We start from the raw sequence: 11844 nt of genomic DNA, 5'->3' as shown, positions 1-11844 counted from the left end.
CCTCACGAGTCTCCTACCAAGTGGACTTTACTTCTTGCCACTCCCGCCGCACCTATGTTTTGGCCTCACCCAACACCTGCCCCAAAGGGAGAGACCTCGAGACAGCGACATTGTGTTTCCTTTACTCCAGAGGTTTCCATTCGTGTCGTCACCTCACAGTCTGAGTCCGAGTCTGAGTAGACCCCAGCAGGATGTGCAGAGCACTAGTGCAGTCACTTTCTTCAGGAATAGTCGAGGTTGTCATGATGCTTGGTTTTATGAGTGCAGCCGTACTTGCCATGGTGATTCCGCTAATGTATGAGTCTATGTATAATTATGTTGGAACTTTTATTCATTTTGGTCTTCGTCGCCTTTCTCTTACTTTGTCGCTTGCTTTTCCTCCCTATTTATGGATGTTGCTCATCTCGATACCTCATACTGGGAACCAAAATAGGATGACAAGATGAAGTAGCAACACTCATGGTGGTGACGATGTTCATGTTCGTCGCTCCGCCAGGCAAGGAGGACATACCCCCGAACGTTATAAACTACCACCTCCTCCACTGCATCCACCCACTACAGAATAGATTATGCGCATGTTTGAGGAAAGAAGGAACCAAGATTTCTTTGAACTTTTCAAGAGTGTGCAGGCTATGGTTGGGTAGAACCACACTCAGAATGGTCATCACTCCAAGGTGTCATATTTCCAGAGGACCAAGCCTCCCACTTTGAGTCAAGTGGTTGACCCCATAGATGCCGACAATTGGCTGAGAACTGGTCAAACAACGTGAGTTCCTTTCCCTTTTCCAAGGGAACCAGTTAGTGAATGAGTATTTGAACAAGTTCAATCATCTGGCTCGTTATTCCCTTCATGATGTGGCCACCAAAGAAAGGAAGATAGACCGATTCCTTGGAGGACTCAACCAGACCCTCCGATGCACGCTCAGCTTGCTAGACTTTCCAGACATCCAGACTTTGGTGAACAAGTCTCTCATTGCTGAGCGAGAGCACAAGCTTGTTCATGATAACAAGCGAGGTTATGAAGACCGCAAATGAAAGTTTGAGTTCAAGCCAACATGGCATCAGAATGCCAACAAGACCAAGAATCACGTCAAGAATATTGTGACCAACCCCGTAAGGGAGGACTGTCTGCGCAACAACGCATGCTTCATTTGTGGCCACACTGAGCACTATGCAAGGCAGTGTCCCAAGAATGGCAAGACTAATACAACACTCAAGCCACAAGTCAACAACATGGGATACTCTCAGAAACACATCTGAGGGCAAATGCATAATCTCTCCGCCGAAGAAGACCAAGAAAACCCCGAAATTGTCATTGGTATGTTTCCTGTTAATAACAAACCTCCAACAATTTTATTTGACTCTAGGGCATCCCATTATTTTATTTCACGGAGTTTTGTTGCCCAAAAAAACTTTTCTTGCTCTCTTCTTGAGAAATTCATGGTTGTTCAATCCCCAGGATTCATGTTCATAACCAATGTGGTATGCGGTGGCTTGGAGATAAACAGCTGGGGAGTTATTTTCCCTCTTAGTTTGGTGTCGATTGATTCTACAAAGTTAGATGTTATACTGGGAATGGATTGGCTGACAAGATGGCAAGTCTGTATCGATTGTGCAACCAGAGTAGTCACATTAAGAAATCCAATAGGACAAGTAGCACAGTTTGTGGCTCATAGAACCATGCCTAAAAGGGATATAGTTTTCATAGCTGTGACATCAAGCATGGAGTTAATCCGAGTAGTCAGCGAGTTTCCAGATGTATTCCCTCAAGAACTACCAGGAATACCAGCAGATCGGGAACTCAAGTTCGCTATTGATCTCGTACCCAAAATAACACCTATATACAAGAAATATTACATAATGCTTTCAACCGAGCTAGTTGAGTTGAAGAAACAACTAGATGAGATGCTCAAATGGGGTATATTTTCCCTAGCTCTTTACCATGGGGATCGCTAGCCATATTCGTGGACAAGAAGGATGGTATCCTTCGAATGTGTGTGGACTACCGTCAGCTTAATGATGTCACCATCAAGAAAAAATATCCTCTTTCAAGAATCGATGACTTGTTTGATCAACTGAATGGAGATCAAATATTCTCCAAGATCAATTTGAAGACTGGGTACCATCAACTCAAAATGAAGAAGGAATATATTCCTCAGACCGCATTCACCACTCGCTATGGACTGTATGAGTATGTTGTCATGTCCTTTGGCCTGACAGATGCCCCTTCATTTTTGATGCATATGATGAACAAGGTGTTCATTGACTTCTCGGACAAGTTCAGGGTGGTCTTCATCGACGATATTCTCATTTATTCCTAGGGAGAAGAAGAGCATAAACAACTTCTCCAGGCAGTATTGCAAATGCTTCGTGATCACAAGTTGTATGCCAAATTCAACAAGTGTGAGCTTTGGCTCAATCAAGTAGGATTCTTGGGGCATATCCTGTTAGCTGGCGGAATAGCACTGGACACAAGTTAAGTCAAGGATGTGCTAAAATGGCAAGCACCCACGACTGTGATCGCGATACGGAGTTTTCTGAGGCTTGCTGGTTATTATCGTCAATTTGTTGAAGGTTTTTTCCAAGAATGCGAAACCTATGACAGAGCTACTCAAGAAGGATCATAAATTTGTATGGTGTGATGATTGTAAGAACAGCTTTGATGAACTAAAAACCCGATTAACCTCAGCACCCTTTTTGACGCTTCCTGATATTTATCGAAGCTTTGACGTATATTGTGACACATCCAGAAGAGCTATAGAGTACATACTCATGCAAGACATTAAGGTCATGGCTTATGCATCCAGAGATCTAATAATTCATTATGGAAACTACCCTACTCATGACTTGGAGTTAGCAGCAGTTGCACATACCTTCAAAATCTGGAGGCATTACCTCATGGGCAAGCGGTGCCAAATCTTCATCGATCACAATAGCCTCAAGTACATATTCACTGAATCGGATTTGAATCTGCATCAAATAAGATGCCTCGAGTTTGTCAAATATTATGATCTTGGTATCAATTACCATCTGGGTAAAGCTAATGTGGTTGCCGATGCCCTCAGCCGCATACGAGACATATTAAATTCATTAATGGGATCCTTGCCTCCCGAGCTACAAGAGGATATGGCCCAGCTCAACCTGACCATTGTTGAGGCTGACTGCACCGCTATGCTAGAGGTCACCCCCACTCTAGAAGGAGAGGTCCGCAAGGCCCAAGCGGAGGACCCGATATTGCAATAGCATGTCGCTCGAGTACAAGCCGGCAAAACTCAAGATTTCCTCGTAGATGATCAATGTACTCTGAGATTTCAGGATGAATTTGTATACCAAACACTCGAGATTTAAGGCAAAAGATAATAAAGGAGCACATGAATCGTCATACTCTATCCATCCCGGTGATACCAAAATGTACAAAGACCTGAGGCAGAAATTTTGGTGGGATGGCATGAAGCAGGACATTGCATGTTTTATCGCTTGCTGCGACATATGAAACAACGTAAAGGTCGAACATCAGAAACCCGCCAGACTGCTTCAACCCTGAACTGTTCGGCAGTGAAAATGGGATGATGTCAGCATGGATTTCTTCATGGGAATCCCCAAAACTTCTCAAGGAAATAATGTTGTATGGGTCGTGGTGGACATGCGAACTAAGGTGGCCCATTTCATTCCAATCAAGACCACGTACCGAGCAGATCAACTTGCTTAACTTTATGTGTCTAGAATCGCTAGCTTGAATGTGGTTTGAAGAACCATCACCACCGATCGAGGATCTCTTTTCACCTCGGAATTATGGTCACGCCTTCATCAAGCTTTGGGAACCTCCCTGAAGTACAGTACGGCTTATCATCCTCAGACATACGGTCAGACTGAACGAATGAATCACATACTAGAAGAGATGCTCCGAGCATGAGCACTCGCTCAAGGGCCTAAGTGGGAAGATAATTTTCCCTGTACGGAGTTTTCTTACAACAACAACTATCAGACTAGTCTAAAGATGTCACCATATGAAGCCTTGTATGGACGTAAGTGAGGCAATCTAAATTGGTCTCAGGCAGGAGATAGCCGCATCTTCAGGACTGATTTAATGATGGAAGGTGAGAAGAAAGTAAGAAAAATCAGGGACAAACTTCAGGTCGCCAAATCCCGACAAAAGAGTTACTATGATTCCAAACATCGGTAAATCATTTTTGAACCACGCGACTATGCCTATCTCGAGTCATACCCATGAAAGGAGTCAAAAGATTTCAGACTCGCGGGAAGCTTGCACCAAGGTATATTGGCCCGTTTCCCGTCATGTCCAAGGTTGGTATAGTGGCATACCAATTGGAAATTCCACCCGAGTTGTCCGACGTACACGATGTCTTTCACATGTCACAGTTACCAAAGTGTGTCTCACCGCCACAGAAACGGACAGATATGACAGAAATAGAGCTTGCTCAGGATCTGACTTATGAAGAGAGACCCTTCCGGATATTGGATGATATGGAAAGAGTCGCTCGTAGTAAGTTAGTCATGTTTTACAAAGTATAGTGGGAACACGATACGGAGGAAGAAACCGCCTGGGAAAGAGGAGACTTTCTAAGGACTGCACACCCTGAATTGTTTCCTAAGCAACCAAATCTCAAGGACGAGATTCATCCTAAGGGGGGAGGTTTGTGACACCCTGCTTTTTTCCTCTTTTCTTTTCTTTGAGTTTTATTGGATATTTGGTTTGAATTTGAGTTTTTGGATTAACTCATTTGGACTTGCACTAGGGAATTATTTTTGGCTTTCCCCCAATGACTCCTACATCTCTCAAACCATCTTGTGACATCATCCCTCTCAAGATAAGGCCATAAAAATATTTTTCTTAAACGCATAATATTCATTTTCTCCTTGAAAATGAGTATTTCCCTCTTCTGCTCCAAAGTAACCCTCATTTTTGTTGCCCAGAAAAATCTGAATGATTTTCCTCACATTCTTTAGGTCATGATTCACCTTCCTATGCAAAAATATATCTTGTTCATGTGAAGAATTTTGGCTCAAGAAAATATTTTCTCTTTTCGACAGAAAAGTCACTTTGTGAAGGAAGTGCACTTTTGCCTGGTCCATTTGAGCTAAATTTTTCATAGCAAGGCTACCTTCCAACCTGAACCTTAGCCTCGAAGTTTTAGCTCTTACGTCATTATAAATTTCTCGTAAATAGCTGCTACAGTTTTCGTCCAGAAACTTGTCAGCTCTCTCCCATATCGGCTGATCAGTCTACCGATGCACCAAGGCTACATATCGACCTATCCTTGAAAGGACTTGAGCCTAGGCATGGTCTCACACCCCTGGAGTACCGTGTAGCACCAGTGCACCCGGTGACCGCATGGGAATAAGGTGTTCGATAGCCGCTTCGCCTGCTCCATGTGTTGCCATCGATGTGTCTCGCTCGTAAGGCAACCCCGCGAGGCCAACGTGTCTCTACTCTCACGCTGCTTCAGCCTTTGCGTCCCAACCTCTCTGTATCACTCCCTGATGCCATTGGATTTCTTGGCGAACGCGGACACGATGGCAAAGAGCGCACAGTGAACTGCGTGAACGAGCTATCCCGCCCGCGTGTCATGTGCTTGGCTCCGCGTTTCCACTATACTTGATCGATCCTTACTAACCTCTCCCATCCACCTGAGCTCCTCTCGTCGTCTCTCGCCACTCTAGAAGCCTCGTTGGTGGACGAGAGCCCTGCCCCTACCTCTCCTGTAAATAGAGCACCTCTCGAGCCATTCTAGCCACCTCACTCAACTCCTGTGGCCACAAGAACACTAGTGTAGCACCGCGGCCTGGCCGGGCGGTCCTCTAGACACACATCATCCCCGGAGTTGGACGTGGATCCCCTTCTGCCGCCCGCTTGCTCTGGTGTTCTCTAACTTCCTTCATCTCCCTAGGCGTGTTTGTGAGATTCCCAAGAGCGGGACGGTGCTGCTGGACCACCCCAATCTTACCGGAAACCCTAACTCCGACAAGCTCTGTCGCTCGCTGTCTTTGGGAGAGAACTCTATGATGTCATCCGTCCACCTGTCCTCATGTTTCTAGTACATACGTGCTCGCCTTGATGAGCTGTGTCCATCCCAACCTCGCGGACGCGAGCCGTGTCCTCCTTGCCAGCGAACCATCATCACCGAGCCGCAGTCTGTGTTTCCCTCTCTCTCTCTAATAAAACTGACAAGAAGGCCCCACTGTTAGTCTCTCTTCTCTTTCCGAAAGCAGTATAAGTGAAGACATATTCTAAGAAGACGCCTTCGATGTGGCCCTCTTTGGGTTTTTCTATTTTCTGTTTAAATTCAAATGTTTTGACCTAGCTTTGACCATCCCTATTTCCTAAACCATAAGTCCAGATGAGATGATTCTTTTTGCGACAATTTTGTTATGAGCTCATCTTTAAGAATGCAAAAGTTGAGATTTTCCCTTGTTGTACATATTTTCTGGTGCATTAAAATGATTTATGTGACATTTTCCTTTTGATATTTGGATTATTTCCACAAGGTTCAACTTGTCTTGAAGAGGACCAGGAGTTTTGTGACCCTCCTCTGAACTAAGGCAAGCCACCACACACATTTGCAAGGGTGACATTGCAATGACTTTGATTTTACTTGAATTTAAATTCGTATATGGTATGGCATACAATTATTTAAATAGTGTCACGTGTGCTAGTTTCATTTTCATGCTATTCTTTCTATGCTTGGATAAGTATGTTGGTTACTTGTTTAAGGTTATGCAGTAGAATTTGTATTATCATTTTCATGTTAGTACTGTCATTAGGTTAAATTTGTGCATATGCATATCATGGCATTCTTCATTGCATACTATGGATCGAGTAAGTTTTATTTCAACTTAAGAATGATAATAATACAACTTGAACATGTTATTGATCGAGTCATGGTGTCACCGAATCGAGCTTCCCAGTGCAACAACATTTTCCTTTATGGGAAGGCCCTTACTCGTTATACTGACATGCCTCTCACCGGTGCCTCTAACGAGGGAAGGTTATGCGCTTGCACTACCCTAGCTTGGTAGGCACATGTAGCCTTGTGTGTCCATAGTTCTTTTGGTACCATTGTCCATGTTTGGGACCTTTTTTGTTTTGCCACGAGGGTGGTGGGGTGATGTCCAGACTGGCATCTGGGGACACCCATGATTTAGCCCAAAAGGGAGTTGGTCAGAATGACCGGGAGAGTGTCAGACACTAGATTGGTTTTGTCGGAACATTGTTAGTCTAGCTGAATGGGAGCACGAGGCCAAGGGTTATGTGGTGTGGGTATAATGTATTAACCTCTGCACAGGGTATATCTAATCTATCGATAGCCGCGTCCTCTATTATGGACAAAGTTCATATTTGATCACACCATGGATCAATAGAAAAGATTAACCTGCACACTAATGATATAATTATGGCACGTGTTATATGATCTGTCGAGATCAACGAGATGGTTTCCTTTGTGATACGAAGGTCATCATCAAAGCACAATATGCTCCCTTGGTGGTTTCGATAATGCATGACAACATACATTGTCTATTGGACTAACACTTTTACGTAGTATATTTCAGGTTTAGTCCACAGGGAGCTTTGGTTGTAGGTTTGTGAGGAGATGCCCATTTGATGAAGGACGGATAGGATTGGCTCAAGCTTCAAGCAAGAAGACTCTTCATTTTATATTTGTGAGAAATCACATTTGAGTCCATAGTAAAGCCAATACTATTAAAAGGGGATGACATATTAAGATGAATTGGTTGCTCAAGTGCTTAGAGTTAGCCACTGAAATACTCAGCCACTCTTCCACAAAATATATCTGTCCCAAGCCAAATATGGAAAATCGGTGTCACCAACTTTTCTCACTCAGCCCTACCGATTTTACACTTATACACATCCCGGCCAAACCCTACCTTTTCGGTACAACCGAATCTGCATCGGTGCTACCGAGTTCGGGTGACCAACCATATGTTGCTCGATACACAAAATCGGAATTTACTAGTTTCTGTATCAGTGCCACCGAGTTGTGCCATCTTACCGTTAGTCACCTTTTAGGTTCTACAGAGTTGTGTATATTGGTTCCACCGAGACTCAATGTTGCTACCTTTTCAGCAAGTTAGTACCATCGATATTGTAACTTCGGTGTCATAGAGTTGGTAAATTATGGTGTAATGGTAGGATTTTGGGGGTTGCTTATATATACCCCTCCACCTACCTTTCATTCATAGAGGAAGCACTCAGAGCACACTTACACTTGACAGATCCATTTTTCTAAGAGAGATCGACCTACTCATGTGTTGATATCAAGAGATTCCATTCCAACCATTTGAACCTTGATTTCTAGCCTCCCCAAGTTTCTTTCCACAAGATCAATCTATCCTACCCATGTCAAATCTGAGAGAGAGTGATTGAATGTTGAGGAGACTATCTTTGGAAGCATAAGAGCAAGGAGTTCATCATTCTACCACATCTATTACCTTTTAGAGGGTGGTGCCTCCTAGATTGGTTAGGTGTCGCTTGGGAGCCTCCTACTTTGTGTTGTGGAGGTGAACCAAGATGTTTTGTAAGGGCAAGATGATCGCCTACTTTGTGAAGATCTACCATGAGTGAGCATACTCCTGTGTGGACAGAAGCCATGGTGGAATAGACAAGGCCGCTTCTTCGTTTTCCCCTTGTGTGTGGACCCCTCCGTGGACCCTAGCAGCTATTACCCTCCTTTGGTTGAAGACTCCACTAAAATGGCGTATGATAGCACGACCTATCGGAACCATGCCAAAAATCGCCGTGTCAACTTCTTTGCGTTTGATCTTCCTAAACTCTACTCCTTACTACATGTGCAAAGTTGCAGGATTGAAAGTATGTCTAGAGGGGGTGATTAGAGTACTTGACAAGATAAAAACTTAGCTTGTACCCAATTTTTAGTGTGGGTCAGTTTTAGCAACTATGACTAGTCAAGTACACACTACACAGGCACATCTAGGAGTATATAGCAGCGTAAAGTAAAACATGCAAGTGTAAAGTAAGGAAGGGTACGGAGATCAAACACATGAGGTTGACACGACTATTTTTGGCATGGTTACGATAGGTGGACCTATCGTACGTCCATGTTAGTGGAGACTTCAACCCACGGAGGGTAATGAATACTGGAGTCCACGGAGGGCTCCAACCACAGGTGGTCCATGAAGAAGCGGCTTTGTCTATTCCACCAAAGCTTCCGTCCACACCTGACTAGCCTCACTCATGGTAGATCTTCAAGAAGTAGGCGATCTCCTTGCCCTTAAAAACATCTTGGTTCAACTGCACAACACGAAGTAGGAGGCTCCCAAGCGACACCTAACTAATCTAGGAGGTACCACCTCAAAAAGATAATAGAGGTGGTAGAATGATGAACTCCTTACTCCTGTGCTTCTAAAGATAATCTCATCAACACTGAATCACTTTCTCTCAGATTTGGCAGGGGTAGGAGAGATTAATCTTGTGGAAAGCAACATGGGGAGGTCAGGAATCATGGTTCAAATGGTAGGAATGGAATCTCTTGATTTCCACACATGAGTAGGTGGCTCTCTCTCAGAAAAATTAATCTCGCAATGAAGTGTTTGTTCTGAGTGCTTCCTCCACGAATGAGAGGTAGGTGGAGGGGGTATATATAGGGAGCACACAAAATCCAACCGTTACACCATGATTGACCATCTCGGTGACACTAAAGTTACAAACTCGATGTTACCAACTTGCTCAAAAGGCAGTAACTTTGCTCGGTGGAACCGATATACACAACTCGGTGGCACGGAAAAGGTGACCGGTGGTTAGATGACACAACTCGGTATAACCGATACTCAAACTCGGAAATCCCAATTTTTTGTACCGAGGCAACTAAAATTTGGTCACCTGAACTCAGTAGCACCGATGCAGTTTCGGTTGCACCGAAGTGGTAGAGTTTTGCTTGGATTTGTCTAGGTCTGAAATCGGTAGGGACGAGTGGAAATTATTGGTGGAGCCAATTTTGGATATTTGGCTTGCAACATATTTATTTTGTGGAAGAGTGGTTGAGTATTTTCAGTGGCTAACTCTAAGCACTTGAGAAACCAATTCATCATAACACCTCATCCCCTTTTTACAGTATTTGCTTTCCTATGGACTCAAATGTGATTTCTCACAAAGTGCAAAATGAAGAGTCTTCTTGGTTGAAGCTTTAGCTAATGTTATTCCTTCCTTCATCAAGGGGCATCTTGTCAGGACCCCGATCCTAAGCCATAGGAATCCAGCCTGTAACACATCGCATCTCTTTGCGGTCTCACGCACGGTTAACCCCATGGCTTCAGCCTTACCTTAGCAGAGACCGTTTGCGCCTTTTGACTCGCGTATGCAATTGCGTCGCTAGCAATCCAATGACAAAGAACCCGGTCGACATGTCTAGTCATAAACCAAAGTGGCAGTTCTGCACACGGACATGCATACATGACCCAGCAAAGCAGGTGTCGGTCACCAGCGAATGCAGACGAGTCGTAGCAAGCTACAAGGACTCCATTACATCGCGTGACATTTCCCCAAAGGGGACTGACACAGCAGCTAAGAAGGAGACACGCCGGTCAACCAATGTGTCCGGAGCAGTAGCGAGCTACCATGGCTCGTTGGATCACAAAGGGGCATTTCCCTGTTAGGAATGCTACTAAAGTCTACGGCTAGGTAATCGAACCCCATACATATCAAGTACGACACACGTGCGCATGGCATACCGATATGTATCGATACATCGATGGCATCACAACATAACCATAAACATAGAAGGTTTATTTAAGAGGCTCGGAAGAGCCACACACATAATATTACATAGTAAGGGTCTCACGACCCATCATAGCGGTCATTCAGTTACAAGCCAGCGGAAGTGTTTAAACTGTCTGAGTACAGACAGGTGAAACTAGAAGGCACATGGCCTGACTAGACTACAGACCCAACCTAGGGCCAGATCGTAGCTGGGGCACGAGCTACTCGTCGTCGTCGATGTCTAGGAAGAACCCTCCATTAGGGTCATTAACAACCTCTGCAACAATTATTAAGCAAACATGAGTACGGAGGTACTCAGCAAGACTTTAGGATAACTATCTACTCATGCAATGTATCAATAAGGAATTGTGGGGTTTCATGCGGAAAGCCAGCATTTGACTCGTGGCTAGACAACTTGCATTTTAAAATAATTTTGACAACTTGACTTCTCGCACACGAGTCCACTAACACCACAACAATACTCCATCGTGGAATCATTCCGTCTCCACACGGAAATGCCATCCACGACACTCACGCTTATCTTGACAATTTTATGAGTAGCCATTCAAGTTATCTATGAACAACATATGTCTCCAAGTAGTCCATATCCGCGGACGCGGCTATTCTAATAGATCATAACCCTGCAGGGTTGTACTTCTTCACACACGCTCTCGCCACTTATCGCCATGTGCACGTCATGCACCTCGGCAACCTTCAAGCGGAAGCCCAGCGAGGGAGTCGGCCACGACCGTTAACCACACTAATACTTAGTCCAGGTATATCGCCTATCTGAGGGTAACCCGCACGGAAGTCCGACCGAGGTTTCCGCCACGGCCCCAAATGACGTGCGCAGGGTTCCCAAGCCCACCATCCGGGTGCCACTTGGTACACCGTGCCACTGCCTACCGCATCACAGCCCACCTCTCAGGTCAGCGCTATGCACGGCCTCCAGCATGACTATAAACACGAGAAACTACTTGCAACTCCTGGAGCGAGTACTAAGCGATTAATAAGTCGAGAGGGTCAATTAAGTATCGCAACGTGTGGTAGTATCTAGTCTTGGATTACATACACGGAACTCAGGTCCTAAG

This window comes from Hordeum vulgare, chromosome 3H (genome assembly GCF_904849725.1).
Source record: "Hordeum vulgare subsp. vulgare chromosome 3H, MorexV3_pseudomolecules_assembly, whole genome shotgun sequence".
Classification (NCBI taxonomy): Eukaryota; Viridiplantae; Streptophyta; class Magnoliopsida; order Poales; family Poaceae; genus Hordeum; species Hordeum vulgare.
This window is presented reverse-complemented; position numbering follows the sequence as displayed.